Here is a 14,577-nt window from a genome sequence, read left to right as displayed (position 1 = left end):
CCCCTTGTCCCATCTGGTCTTTGCTTTAGCATTAGAACCCTTGGCACAACATGTCCGGCTGAGCAGGGAGATCAGGGGTTTTGAGTTCGCTGGACAATGCCATAAAATACTGCTATATGCGGATGATCTGCTGTGTTCCCTAAACGATGCACCTAGGTCCATCCCACCCCTGATGAACTTATTATCCCGATTTGAAAAAATGTCCTGCTTTGGGGTGAACGCTAATAAGTCGGTGGGTATGGCGTTAACTGAATCCCCAGAGGGCCTGGCGGAGGTGCAGGCGGCCTTTCCCATTCCCTGGGCTTCCGTGAATATTCCTTATTTGGGGATTAAGCTGACCCCGACCTATGCAGGCCTCTTTAAAGCAAATATACCGGCACTGTGGAGAGAAGCCAAAGAGTGGCTTCGTCGTTGGGATTCGCAGAAAATCTCTGGCTGGGCAGGGTGAGCGCGGTGAAGATGTCTCTTGTTCCGAAGCTGCTATATGTCTTCTATTCTTTACCGATGCAGATTCCAGAGAGGGACCTCATAGATATGCAGAAGGAGATAGGGTGCTTTGTGTGGGGAAATAAGAAGCCTAGAATCCCATATAAACTCCTAACGAGAAAGGCAGTGCACGGGGGCATAGGTCTGCCCTCTGTTCTGCGCTATTATAGAGCGTCACAGGTTGCACCTATGCTAGCATGAGGAAGCTCCTCTGAAACTCCTAAATGGCAGGAAATTGAGCAAGAAGCTACCCCCTTTCCGCTGGAGTATTTCCCTCTCCTGCCCAGAGAGGCGCGGGGCTATCAGGGAGGACTGTTGCCCACGACATTGGCAACGCTTCGAAGCTGGGACAAAGCAGCTGCACAAAGGGGGTTCGCTCCGGGGCTAGAGCCGTTGTTCCCCGTGGTTCAAAACCTAGCGTTAACGCCGGGACTAAATCCCAACTCATTCCAAGGCTGGAAGTCAGATGGGCCCTTAAGGCTTAGGGACTTGTATGCGGACCAGGAGCCTCTGACATTCCAGGAATGTAAGGAGAAATTTGGGTTGTCGGAGGTAGAAAGGTTTAGGTACATACAGGTTCGTCACTGGCTGACTAACAGGCACACACGACAAGCGGCCAACAGAGCGCCATTCGGCATAGAACTAAGAATTCTCGAGGGGCAGAGCTCCCATAGGCTAGCTGCTTGTTATAGTCTTCTGGAAAAGGTTTCAGAGGGCAAGAAGCTTCCTTACATGATGGCGTGGGAAAGGGAACTGCGAGTTGAAATTCCAGAGGAATCCTAGCAGCGAATATGGTACAGAACCCACAAAAGCTCCAGGTGTACTTTGGTATAAGAGAACGCTGTCAAGATCTGCTTTCGCTGGTACTTCCCACCGACTAGGTTGCATGCAATGAATTTAGAGTACCCGGATACGTGTTGGCATGGTTGTGGTGAACGGGGTGATTTGGGGCACATGTGGTGGCATTGCTCGGTCATCCAAGCCTATTGGTTGGAGATCTGTTCCAAGATCAAGGATATCACTGGCACGCTGCTCACTATGGACCCGCGCATACTAATATTGGGAGACGTACCTGAAGGCGGGTCCTTCCCGATGACGGACACCAGAGCAGCCCTAATTGCTCAGTTACTTATTATGGCACAAATCACAAGGGCTCGCTTCTGGAAATCAGTGGAAGGGCCACACGTGGCGTACTGGTGGGTGAAGGTGTGGGAATTGATGGGTCTTGAGAAGCTTACTGCCATGCTAGAGGGGAAGCTCTCGAAATTCATGCGGATCTGGAACACTTTCTTGGACTATGTATCGAACAGAGAGCAGCTGTTTTTTCAGCCATACTTATTGAGGCACTTTATGAATTCCTGACAGACTTGATGTTTATTATTGCACAGAATTGATATTGCTAAGGATCACACCGACTCCAATTTTTTATTTATTTATTTTCTTGAATTGTTCTCCAATTAATGGTTGATAAATGAACTTGTTGATGATTTCGTTAAGTTCGATGAATTGATAATGTATTGTTATGTTTTGTTGAATGGGGATAGATTTCTGGGAAGGGGACTAGAATTGGCGATCTGATGAATTGATGTGTGCGTTCCTTTCCCTTGTTTGAATTAACTATTTTTATAAAACTTAATAAAAAGACAAAAAATAAATAAAAAAAGAAACCCTCTGCCGACCCCTTGTGCCCGGCTAACTATCATCCAATCTCCATCACTCCCTTTCTGGACAAGCTCCTGGAGAAACTGGCCATCTCCCAGCTTAATCTCCACACTGAATCTGTTGGTTGTCTTCATGACCATCAGTCTGGCTTCAGAGCTGCCAGAAGCACGGAAACTGCTCTCCTGAACATCCGTGAAGACCTGCTCTCCAACCTTGACTCCAACACCCCTTGCGCCCTCATCTTGCTTGATCTCTCTTCTGCCTGTGACACTGTCAATAATGCCATCCTGCTCAACAGTCTCCGTGATAACCTGGGTATCACTGGTCAGGCTCTGGCGTGGCTGACTTGTTTCCTCTCCGACCGACCCTCCCAGGTCCAACTTGGGTCCTTCCGCTCCAATATCTTTATCTATCTCTGGGTTTTCAACCAATACCTGGCACTCCTTGCCCACCGCATCGCCGCTCTTTGCCCCAACTTTCAGTCCTATGCGGATGATACCAAGCTCATTTTCAGGCTACTCTCGGCCTCCTCCTCTCCTTCCCTCATCTCTGATTGTCTGCCATCCATGAGTGGTGTGTCGTCAATGACCTCTGTCTTAATGCCAGTAAGACTGAGATTCTACTCATCGGCACACCCGCTCCCTCCTTCCCTGCAGCTCTGGCCGGCATTTCTTGGCCCTCTTCCTGCTCCCACCTGCAAGGCAAAAAACCTCAGAGTCATCTTCGACCCCACACTCTCCTCACATCTCCGACGTCTCTAAGAAGTCACACTACCAGCTGCACTCATCAGAGGTATACTTCCATTCCTCTCCTTCCCCCAGAAGCTCACCGTCTCCAGAGCCCTGGTTCTCTCTAAGCTGGACTATTCTAACAGCCTCTATCTAAATCTGCCTGCCTCTACTCTGCGCCCTCTGCAACTGATCCAGAACAGGACTCTGAGACTTGTCCTTGGCCTCAAGCCTAGGGATCGTATCTCTCCAGGACTGAAATCTCTTCACTGGCTCACAGTGGCTACGAGGATTAAGTTCAAAACCCTCTGCATTGTCCACAAGGCCTTCTGGGGCCTGGGGGCGCTATACCTTCAACTCTCTCTTCCTAAATATCTTCCTTCTCAAGCTCTTCGCTCATCCGCATCCAACTCCCTCAGGGTCAGTCGCTTCTCCAAGCAACGAGTTGGTGGTAGATCTCTCTTTTTGGCAGGGGCCTCCCTCTGGAACAGCCTTCCTGCCTCCCTGAAACTTGAGAACCATCTCCGGTTCCGGAAGCACCTCAAAACATTCCTCTTTGCCTCTGCTTTCTCTCCCCCTCTCCCCTGCTAAATTACTGGCAGAAACGGCACTGGTTACTTGGCTACCCTTTCTGATTCTCGGGCCCAGGCCCCGCCAGTTGCCCACCCACCTGCACTGCCTCCTTGGCAACCCCTGCACCTGGGGGACTGTTTTCTGTATCCCTACAGTTCCCCAACCGGCACTTATATCTACACTTAACTTGCACTTGCCACCAGTGGCCGTTTTTATTTATCTTATTTTATTCTACTATCCCCTGTACTGCACTTTCCCCTCTCCGTTCCCCAAGCACTTTTCCCTTCCCCCTCCCATGCACTTGCTTGATCTGAATGATACCTGGCCTAGTAGGATTGTTGTTCTGTCTTCCCTTTGTTCCCCCTCCCTTTCCTCGTCGCGTCTTTAAACACTTGTGTATAGGCGCGTTATAAATGCTATATCATATCATGTAGCCAGGGAAAGGCAGACACATTGTGATCCCAACCCTGGGGGTGGTGTACTGTGGGAGGATTACACAGGGGACGAGGAAGACTGGGATAACCCCCTATTTAACTTTCCCCATAATCCCACCCTTGCCAAACTGTAGAAGTTGAAAAATCTAACTTTGTAAAGAGACTACGAGTCCCAGAGTCCTAGAGGTACTGGGACGAGGGCTGAAGAGTCATGCAGATGTAGTAGTCGGGCAATTAAGGCCAATAGCAGACACCTGAAGACAATCAATGAACCTGTGAGGCATAAAAGAACCCATAGGAAAGGAGGAGTAGAAGGAGCTGGCATGAACTGGAAGGCTGGCTGTAGTAGTAGCCACAGCAGGGGAGAAGGACAAGGATGATAAATCACAAGAAAGTAGAAGCACAGAAGGGACTCCAAAATGTTGAGACAGCAGATTTCACCTGCAAGTTCTGAAAGGGTACTGTTCTCCCAAAACCTGAAGTGCAGAGGCTGCGCAACACAAGACATGCAGGAGGCTGAGTTTTCCTCATGTGAGCCTGACTGCTGTGATTGCAGAGCTATGAACGAGCAGGAGACTAATGTCAGAAGCAGGAGGCAATCTGAGGGTCTTGGGAGGAAAACAAACTCCCAAATCAAGTGGCTAGACTGAAGACACCTGTGCTGGAGAAGGGTGTGGGTCCCCGGCCCGCCATAAGCAGTAGAAGTGGTAGAGGAAGTTGGGAAAGCAGGGCAACCTGTAAAACCAGTGTCAATGAAGCTTGTGAGTGAAGCATGGCATTCAGATGCAATGCACAAGCCTTATCAGTAGCTGTAGCCAGCTCTTAAGTGTTTCATGTTTTGCTTAATGCAAGTGACAGCTGTTCGTTCTATCTCTATTATAAACAACGGAATTGGAACACATGCATATAATGTTGAAGATCAGCATCCGTGTGAGAAACTAACATCTTTGAAAACCATTGTTAAAGCATTAAAAGACTGTTATTACCTAACAGAGTGGTTGCGTGTCCCTAATTAACAAAAGGGAATGCTCCCTAAACCATTACCATTACCGAATACCTAACAGTGACTACATACGAGTTACAAAGATTGAAAACTACATCAAAAAGAGGTTGCGTGTGTCTAATTGTAATTCCCAAAGGAAGTCAGAATCACTTCCTTTACTGTTACATCGGAATGCAATTCTTTATTCAATCTTAAACCTTAAAATCTGCTTTAAAGAAAGGTTGCATATGTGCCCAATGTTTTTTCACTTGAAAGACTGAATCCTATACTGCATCCATAAGTGACAATTGTTCTATTTCAAAGAAGTAAAAAGTCTAAAGTATTGAATAGAATAACATGCATTACCCAAGACAAGAGGCAACCCCTTTTCATAGTGAAACCAGTCTTGCCTAGAGTTAAGGAGCCATTTTACCATACTGTGAGGTTGTTAACAGTCAAGTAGCCTAATAAACAAGTAACTCCGTTGTTACCTGAAGCAGAGAGAGTGGCACATCAGCTTCTGGGTAATTACTTGGGCTGATAACTGGCAGAAAGGTGGGAGTAAAGCTGGGGAAGGGAAAACAACATGTTTGTGAAGAATACTCTTAAGTAAAATACAACCTGTGGTGATTAAGACTGCTGCAGCTAGAATGAGTGAGTCTTGTGGGCAGAAGCAGGTTTTTCTTGTGGTAGTCAGACGGAAGAGGCAAAGAGACTGCCCCTTTTTGAGAACATCATTAAAATGAAGAGTGCCTTGCCAACCCGAAGAGGTTGAAGTATCTTGTAAAAGCCAGAGTAACCATTCAAAAGTACTGAGCAGTAGTAGTAATATTTGGACTGTGGCGGTATATTAAGTTGTCAGCTGATGTCACATTAAAGTGATTGGAATCAGTAACATATGGGACAAAGGTGACTCTTCTCATAGTACCAACAGTAGAAGTGTGGTTGTTAAAAATAGAAGCAGCAGCACAGAGAAAGCATCCTGATAAATATACCAACTATAAAGTTGTAACTGAAGAAGTCCTAAAGAATTGTGTATTCTTGACATTGGGAAATATTACACCTGTTTTTGAACTGTGACCATTTATTTGAAGGAAGAGACAATATATCATAACCAGGATTACCATTGGTGCCATTTCTTTTTCTGGAAGTTGGAAGGTGATCTTTTTCATCCAGGAACAGAGTTGTTACCAGTGTTTTATGAACTTTTTCTTTGAACTTTCACGAGCTGGTTCAAACCTTTTCTGTTGCTGAACATATTGGAGTTGGCTTTGAATCCTGGGGAAGGGGTCTTACCCAGGACAGGAGAAAGCCATTTGGAGATTGTGTTGATAATTTGTATTATATTGTTTTGCTACATCATTTCCTTTATATGTTTAGTGTGAGGGCCAGTTTAACCATGCTATAGAATGTTCCCTTAGCCTTCAGGCTAGGTAGGGAATTCCCTACAATGACAACAGCAAACCACCCCTGCAGTCTATGCCTACTGCAACGTCAAACTCTGATGACGAGCCCCGACCGACCAGCACCCCAGACACTAACCCACAAACTATAGAGATAAGGATACCTACCACCCACCACCCCATATAACAAATATCCCATGCGATACCTTAAGTAGAAATGCAAAATTACGATCTAGACTACCCAGAATCTATGAACCACTAGCCAGACTAGCCACCAAACCTAGCTATACAAGAAACCACCAACGCAATGCCCCCAAACTAGACACCTCCCCCACCAAAAAATATTCCCAGACAGACAGTCCCACTAACAACCACCGCAAATCAAGCAACAGACCCACCAAAAAGAAAAGCCATGTGACCCCTGCGACACCCAAACCAAACATACCGCTGAAGGGTGCCCTCATTAATGCTAGATCATTGATAGCACATGCCACCGAAATTGCCGATCTCATCCAAATAGGCAATTATGACCTTCTAGCCATAACGGAAACCTGGCTTCACCAAGCAGCAGGACCCGCTTTGATGCTTGCCCTGCCCCCTAACTACAACATTCTCAGAGAGGACAGAACCAACTCTCGAGGAGGCGGCCTAGCCATCATCGCTAAAAACAACCTCGCCATAACAATAGAAATGCCTTCAATCACCAAATCTTGTGAATCCTTAACCGCCAAACTCTCAACATCACCCTCCCAATCTATCAATATACACCTCATCTATAGGCCACCAGGTCCCATTGGAACCTTTGAGGAGGACATCTCTATGATCCTCTCAAACAATCTCAAAAACTATCGCAAGCCATCCTCCTGGGAGACATGAACTTAGGTTTCAATGACCACAAAGACTTGCAAGCGACTAACATCGCCAATGTCATCACAGAACTGGGATTTACCCAAAGAATCTCACAACCTACCCACGAAAAAGGTCGAAAACTCGACTGGGTAGCCAACCACAACTGTAATGTAACAATTACTGATGTCTGCCCACAAATCTGGACAGACCATGCACTAATAACCTTCCTCATAAATGAAAACACCACCCAACCCAAGGAAATTGTACTGCCACCCCCCCTACCGACCAGAAATAAAAAAAACATAACCACAGACAAACTGCTACCACTTATCCTCCCAACCCTAAATTCCTTATCTGAATCGCTAAACCCAACAGCCCTAGTGAACGTATTCAACTCAACCATGGCCACAGCCTTGGACACTATCGCCCCGTTGAAAATGAGAAAAAGCAAGCCCAGAGCACACTTAAATACTTGGTTCACCCCTCACCTCAAATCCCTAAGAATTGAAAAACCCAAATGCGAATCCGCCTGGCGACTAACTCCATCAGAGACTAACAAAATAGCTCTCATCAGTGCCTCTAAGATCTACAAAAATGAAGTAAGGAAGGCCAAAAAAGAAAACTTCAACATCAGAATATCACAGGCTAAGTCTGGAACCAAAGAACTATTTCTTATACTAAAGGAACTGGAAAACCCTATCCCTGCTCCAGACAACTGCGATAAAAATAAAACGTGGTGCTCCAACATCCAAAAAGCTCTAAACAACAAAATTGCCACACTCCAAACCAAAATTGAGAAAAAGAAACAAACTATACCCACCTCAACCAATCCAAGCGGTAAACCACCCACCTCCACCAAGCCAGAACACAAATTCAACTTCACCAAAGTAACAATCCTGGAGATTGAAAAAATAATACTCTCGCTCAAACCAACTAACTGTCGAGGTGACATATGCCCAGCCCAACTGAAAAGACGCAGCCAGAGACCTTTCCCCATTTATCACCAAACTTATTAATGCTTCCTTTGCATCAGGCACTATACCAGACAATCTTAAGCAATCATGGGTCCTCCCCCTCCTTAAAAAGCAAACCCTGGACCCCGCCATCCCGACTAACTACAGGCCTATCACCACGGTACCATTTCTGCTAAAAAATCCTAGACAGAGTGGCCTACCTACAAATCCAAAAATATCTGGAGATGCACCAACTATTAGGTACCAGACAGTCAGGCTTCAGGCCTCAACATGGCACCGAAACTGCACTTATCGATCTCAAAACCCAGGTCGGTGAGCTGAGAGATCTTGGAAAAACTGCCCTACTCCTCTTGCTGGACCTCTCAGTGGCATTTGACCTGGTGGATCATGATGTGCTTTGTACCCACCTGGAAACCGCGGCCCACTTCTCCACACATGCCATTGCATGGATCAGGTCGTTCCTAAGCGGCAGAACCATGAGGGTTTTCTCCACCTCCACAGTGGCTGACCCAGTACCCATCACATGTGGCGTCCCCCAGGGATCCTGTGTCTCTCCGACCATGTATAACATCTTCACGAAGCCCCTGTTCAATGATCTGGACCTTCTTGGTGTCACCTACACAAACTATGCAGATGACACTCAGATTCTCATCCCACTTTCAGGGGATTATGAACAGGATTTGGCCTTGGTGAACAGAATATACCTCATCATTCAGGCATGGATGGCCCGTCATGGTCTATGCCTGAATGATGACAAAATGGAACTCATACTGGGGAGCACACAAAATATCAAAAAACTGAACGATAACTACTCATCATTTGTCAAAGATGGCAACACCATTAAAGTAGCGAAAGAAGTAAAAACACTAGGTTTTTACCTCGACTCTTGCCTCTCCCTAACAAAGCAGGTGAATGTGATGGCCTCTAGCACCGCTTACACCTGTAAGCTCATTAGAGCAGCTAAACCATATCTATCCTCCGCCAGCTGCCTCACCCTATCAAGAGCCCTGGTATTATCCAAATTGGACTACTGCAATGCACTATACATAGGGTCCAATAAACAAACTGCAAAAAATCCAAACCCTGCAGAACAACGCCCTTCGAGCCACCCTAGGAATCCCAAGAAGAGAGCACATCTCAGACGTCAGAAGACAATCTAATTGGCTATCCACAGCTGACAAAATTAAACTCAAAACAGCATCACTGACTTTCAAAAGTATTAATGACCTAGCCTCCAAATACCTAACGGAAAGATTCAAAAGGAGAACTTCTAGCAGACCTACCAGAGAAGCATACACCAACCAACTAGTCGTGCCCCCATTTAAACTGAGCACAGCCGGAGGCACCAGCTTCCCTGTCAAAGCGGCCAAGCTATGGAACTCCCTCCCATCACCCTTAAGATCTGTCCAATCTTATCCACACTTCAGACTCAATTGCATGAAATGGCTCAAAGAAAATGACCTATAACCTACTAGACTAGGACTATTTACGTCTGACCCACCTGTTAATCCGCAGCCGAACGCATACCGCGTTCATCACCCGCTTAACCCACCTTGCTCCTGACACTCAATGCTTACTGTGTACATATCCCTGTGCACTCACCTGCGCATGTAACCACGCATACTGTCATCACTTACTAATGATACACCATGTAACCTTCCCGAAATGTGTAACTGTAACACGTATATTGTCATCATTTACTGCTAATGCACCTTGTAACCCTAAAATGTGTAACTGTAACATGTAAGCTTAAAGTATTCTTGAACACGCGCCCGGATACCCTCGGGTCTGGCGCGCGCTACAAATAAATAAACAAACAAACAAGGTATTTTCTTTATATAATTTCTTTGATAAAATAGCATATTTTGAGAAATGTACAAGCAGTTGTCTGCCTCACATTACTGACTCCTCACAGTACCCAGTCACCTGGTGGCACGTTAAAATCTACATATAAACTGTGTCTGGTTATGACATGGTGGCTACTCAGATCACACAATTATAAAGCCACAAGCATTTGCATTTCATGTTTATTAGCCGCCTTGACCGGGTGTACTCAAACACCCATGTGGGGCCCTTCCTAGGAAGCATTTCTTTTGATCCCCATAAGAAAGGTTGATACCTTGCTCAAGGACACAGGAAGCTTCCCCGGAAGCTCCCCTGGGAATCGGTTTAAAGAAGCTTGACATGACAAAGGCCCTCTCACACACCGTGTGATAATTACTGGAGTTTTTTTGAAGTAGGCAGAACGAGGAAGGGAGTGAAGTACAAGTAGCCCAGAGGATAGGTTAAGACCACAAAGTGGTTCCACCATCTTGGAATCTGCTAGAACTCCTTAAACTTCCTGTCCCCTCCTAGTTACTGCAGACAAAGCACTCTGGGTATGACATCAGAAGGCACAAACATGCGTTGCAGAAGCCTGAACGGACCCTCGACAACAGGCTTTATCTGGACCAATCTGTGTTAGCATTTTGCCTATATAAAAGGGGGCACGCCCCTTAGTTGATTCATCTTTGGACTTCAAGATAAGGATTCATCTGTAACTCATTAGGGGGAACAGTCTTTTCCAAAGTCCTCTGCCATTGAGACCTCTAAACAAGAGGCAAGTTCAGGGATGATGTGGGATGACAAGCTAGCTGGACAAGGCCTACTGCAACAGAGACACTGGTATCCAGCCAGGACCTTGATCAATGGTGGTGACGGAACCCTGCAAGTGCTCTCTAAAAACATTCCTGGATGGGAAGAGGAAATGAAAGGACCCACATTGCCCCTGAAACACTGGACTGGGCCTCCAGGCAATGACACAACCAAGGAAGCGACCCCTGGCTGACTCTGCTTTTCTGAACCTCCTTGACGGAATCCAAGCAGCCGTGTGGGAAACGCCAGTCATTTCCAACCCCGACTGCCTACGTAACTCAGTCCTGCTTGTGAAGCTCTGCAGTCTCCACATCTGGTATCTGCTGAGTCTTTTAGCACCCCCAGCTGGATACAGCGTGCCTGATTAACAAGTTCTTTGAGCTCCAAGCTGACCTTACTGCTATACGCAGACGCTGTGTCTCCCAGCACTGCTGACCCAACATAGCCTGCCATCTCTAGCTTATACGACCCGCAAGCTATTGCTCATGCCAAACAGCAGTGCACTGTGGGAAGCCATCGCTCCTCGACTTGACCCCAATCCAGCGCCAAAATCGCCAGTACTCCAAATTTGATGTGGAAACACCTGGCTCAATGTTGTTCAGCCCCAAAGGCAATAACATATAGTATTTGAAGAGGCCCTTTCCCACTGCTTAAATGACCCCTTCTCTACTTTATTAAAGAGAGCTTCATAAACATTAACATTCCCTGCCTAAATAAATTGCCTCCAGCCCTGTCTTCAAACACAGTGTCCCTCCTTTTTTCCAAACTATGCATTCTCTGCGTTTCCCTGATAGGGGTGAGTGGGTCTTTAGTGTTTTTAATTAAAATGTGTGCACGGTTAGTTTTTATTAAAGTTTACATTTTCCTAGAACCTTGGTTGGGTATTCTTTTATTTGATACCACCGTACTACTGTTGACTGTATTGCATCTGTACCAGTTCACAGTCCCCCATAAGAATACATCCTGCCCTTGGCCCACATGATATGCTTGTTTCATCTTTATGAATGGGATCACTGCTGGTTTTGTATTAGTGTGGGGCTAAGTAGGCACTTTAGCCACTCCTCATTTATGTACTCATGCAGAGCAGGAGCCATTTTGTCAGTCTCTCCCCTGTAGATATCATTCATCTCTTGTAAGTTGTGTTTTGGGACATGACCGTTTTGCAGTTGATCCTGGATCAACTGACATGAAGGTCTGGGTACCACACTTCTGGTTTTTCACTGTTGTTACTGTTGCCGGGCTGAGTCCAGACTCTTGTATGAAAATTCAAGATCCTGCCCGGTTACCTTTTTTTTTAATAAAACGTGTTGTAAAGAAATTGAAAACTCATGCAGGCTGTAATATTACTTCTTCCCAACACACCTTCTAACTAAAGTACATTTAAATGCTGGAGATGACGAATGGCGGTGACCCGAGCATAACTTTACTGCTCTCAGCATGGGCAGCTTGCAGACCATTTCATCGCAAACGCTATATTGTTAGTCCCCTGCTAGAGTTAGGTCATCCACTAAGCCAAACCTTATCAGTTGAGCCTGTGCACTGCTTAGTGGTAGGCCCACTTAAACCAACAGAACAGATTCCCAATGACATGTATAATTGAAGGTCTTGAAGAAACTTTGTTCACTTCCAAGAGTGCCACCAGTAGCTTCACCATAGCGGCCAATTACTCAAGTTCTGATTTAAGTCATTTATAATACGCCTGTACACAAGTGTTTCTAGGCGAGACAAGACAAGGGAGGGAAGACAAACAATCTTACTAGGCCTTGTGTCATTTAGATTGTGCAAGTGCGAGAACGACAAGTGCAAGGGGAAAGGGATGGGGGAGTGCAAGGGAGAGGGGAGGGGAAAACAGGGCAGCGATGCTCTGATTAAGTGCAGGCAGGGCAGCGCTGCTTTGGGTAGTGCAAGGAGAACAAGGGACTGTAGGGTTACATTTACAGCCCCCAAGAGCATGATGGCCCGGAGGCAGTGCAAGGGTGACTGATCAAGAAAGAACCTGGTACCCAGTGACACTCTGAGGGTAGCCAAGCAACCAGTCAGTATCGCAGAGAGGTATGCCAAGTAGGTCAGCAGGGGTGGGAGAGAGAGAAAGAGTAGAAGAGGAACGTTTTGAGCTGCTTCTGGAACTTCAGGTGGTCCCTCTCAAATTTGAGAGGGGCAGGGAGGCCATTCCAGAGGGAGGCACCTACAGAGGAGAGAGATCAACCCCTGCACTCTCTGCCTGGAGAAGCATCTAACCCTTGGAGAGTTAGAGGTAGCTGAGCGAAGGGCTTGAGAAGGAAGGTATTTTGGAAGACAGCGCTGGATGTAGTGTGGGCCCCAGCCCAGAAAGCCTTGTGGATAGTGCAAAGAGTCTTGAACTTGATCCTTGCAGCCACCGGGAGCCAGATGAGAGATTTCAGGGCTGGAGAGATACAGCCCCTCAGCTTGAGGCCAAGGATAAGTCTCGCACTCCTGTTCGGGATTACTTGCAGAGTGCAGAGAGTAGAGGAAGGCAGATTGAGAAAGAGGCTGTTGCAGTTGTCCAGCCTAGAGAGAACCAGGGCTCTTAAGACAGTGAGCTTCTCAGGGAAAGTGAGAAAGGGAAGAGTCCCGTTGAGGATGTGCAGCTGTTAGTGGGACTTCTTGGCTACGTCCAAAATGTGAGCAGAGAAAGAGTGGATTTGAAGATGACACCAAGGTTTTTTACCTCGCAGGCAGGCGAAGGAAGAGGGCCCAAGGCGGGCAGCCAGAGTGAGAGGGAAAGCAGGCCAGGGGTGCCAATGAGAAGGATCTCCATCTTACCGGCATTAAGGCAGAGATCGTTGGAGGTGCACCAATCCTGAATCGCGGATAGACAGTCAGGAATGAGCAAAAGAGAAGGAGGCTGAGGGGAGCCTGAAGGAAAGTCGAGTGTCATCTTCATAACACTGAAAGTTAGAGGAGAAGGTAGAGATTAGGTGGGCCAAAGGGGCCAAGTAGAGGTTGAAAACCCATGGTAAGAGGAAGGAGCGTGTGGAAATGCCACAGGTAGAGAGATAGAGACGGTGGAGAGAAAGGGACCAAGTTAGACCTGGGATGGGCAGTCCAAGAGGAAGGAGGTCAGCCACTCCAGGGCCTGAGCCGTGATGCCCAGGTTCTCATGGAGTTGATTGATCAGGATGGCGTAGTTCACTGTGTCAAAAACAGAGGAAATATCAAGGAGGATGATGACCGAAGGAATGCTGGAATCAAGATTAAGAGAGCAGATCTTCACTAGTATTCAAGAGAGGAGTCTGTGTCTCTGGCCTTTCTGAAGCCAGACTGATGGTCATGGAGACAACCAACAGTCAGTGTGGAGCGTAAACTGAGAGATTGCCAGCTTTTCCAAAAGTTTGCCCAGGAAAGGGGTGATGGAGATTGGGCGATAGTTTGCTGGGCAGGTAGGATCGGCAGATGGCTCCTTGAGGGGGTGCACAAGGGAGTGCTTACGAGGAGAGGGGAACGTTTCAGTGGCAAAAGAGTGGTTACAGAAATTGGCCAAGGCTGGATCCAGGCAGTCAATACGGTCCTTGATGGTTCTGGAGGAGCAGGGGAGCACCTGACTTCACCGACAACCTGTGCACCACCAGTCTACCCTGCAACTTGAATCTTTGCATGAAACTCTGATAGCACCATTGGCATCCTTTATAGGTAATTCTTACTGGCTGATACTAAATTGATTATGAGAAGAAAAAATGGTCTTCTGCCTTCCATCCCAAGCTTTACCTTGGCCTGATGCTGAGAAACTGCTATTGTTTTAGAATAGCCAGGGGAAGAAGGGAACGTGAACATCTGTTGTGCTCAGTCTGAAATTATTTAACTAGAAAACATGCAAATGCATAATTTCATGGG

The 14,577-nt window shown here is 46.7% G+C and overlaps 1 protein-coding gene across 1 annotated transcript in view; it reads right to left on the bottom strand.

Annotated features, from left to right (window-relative positions):
- Positions 1-14,577, bottom strand: part of ITFG1 (integrin alpha FG-GAP repeat containing 1) — a 1,448,837-nt gene that overhangs the window by 453,584 nt on the left and 980,676 nt on the right. The window lies entirely within an intron of this gene.

The sequence above is a fragment of the Ambystoma mexicanum genome, chromosome 1p (genome assembly GCF_040938575.1).
Source record: "Ambystoma mexicanum isolate Mex_15411 chromosome 1p, UKY_AmexF1_1, whole genome shotgun sequence".
NCBI lineage: Eukaryota > Metazoa > Chordata > Amphibia > Caudata > Ambystomatidae > Ambystoma > Ambystoma mexicanum.
This window is presented reverse-complemented; position numbering and strand designations above follow the sequence as displayed.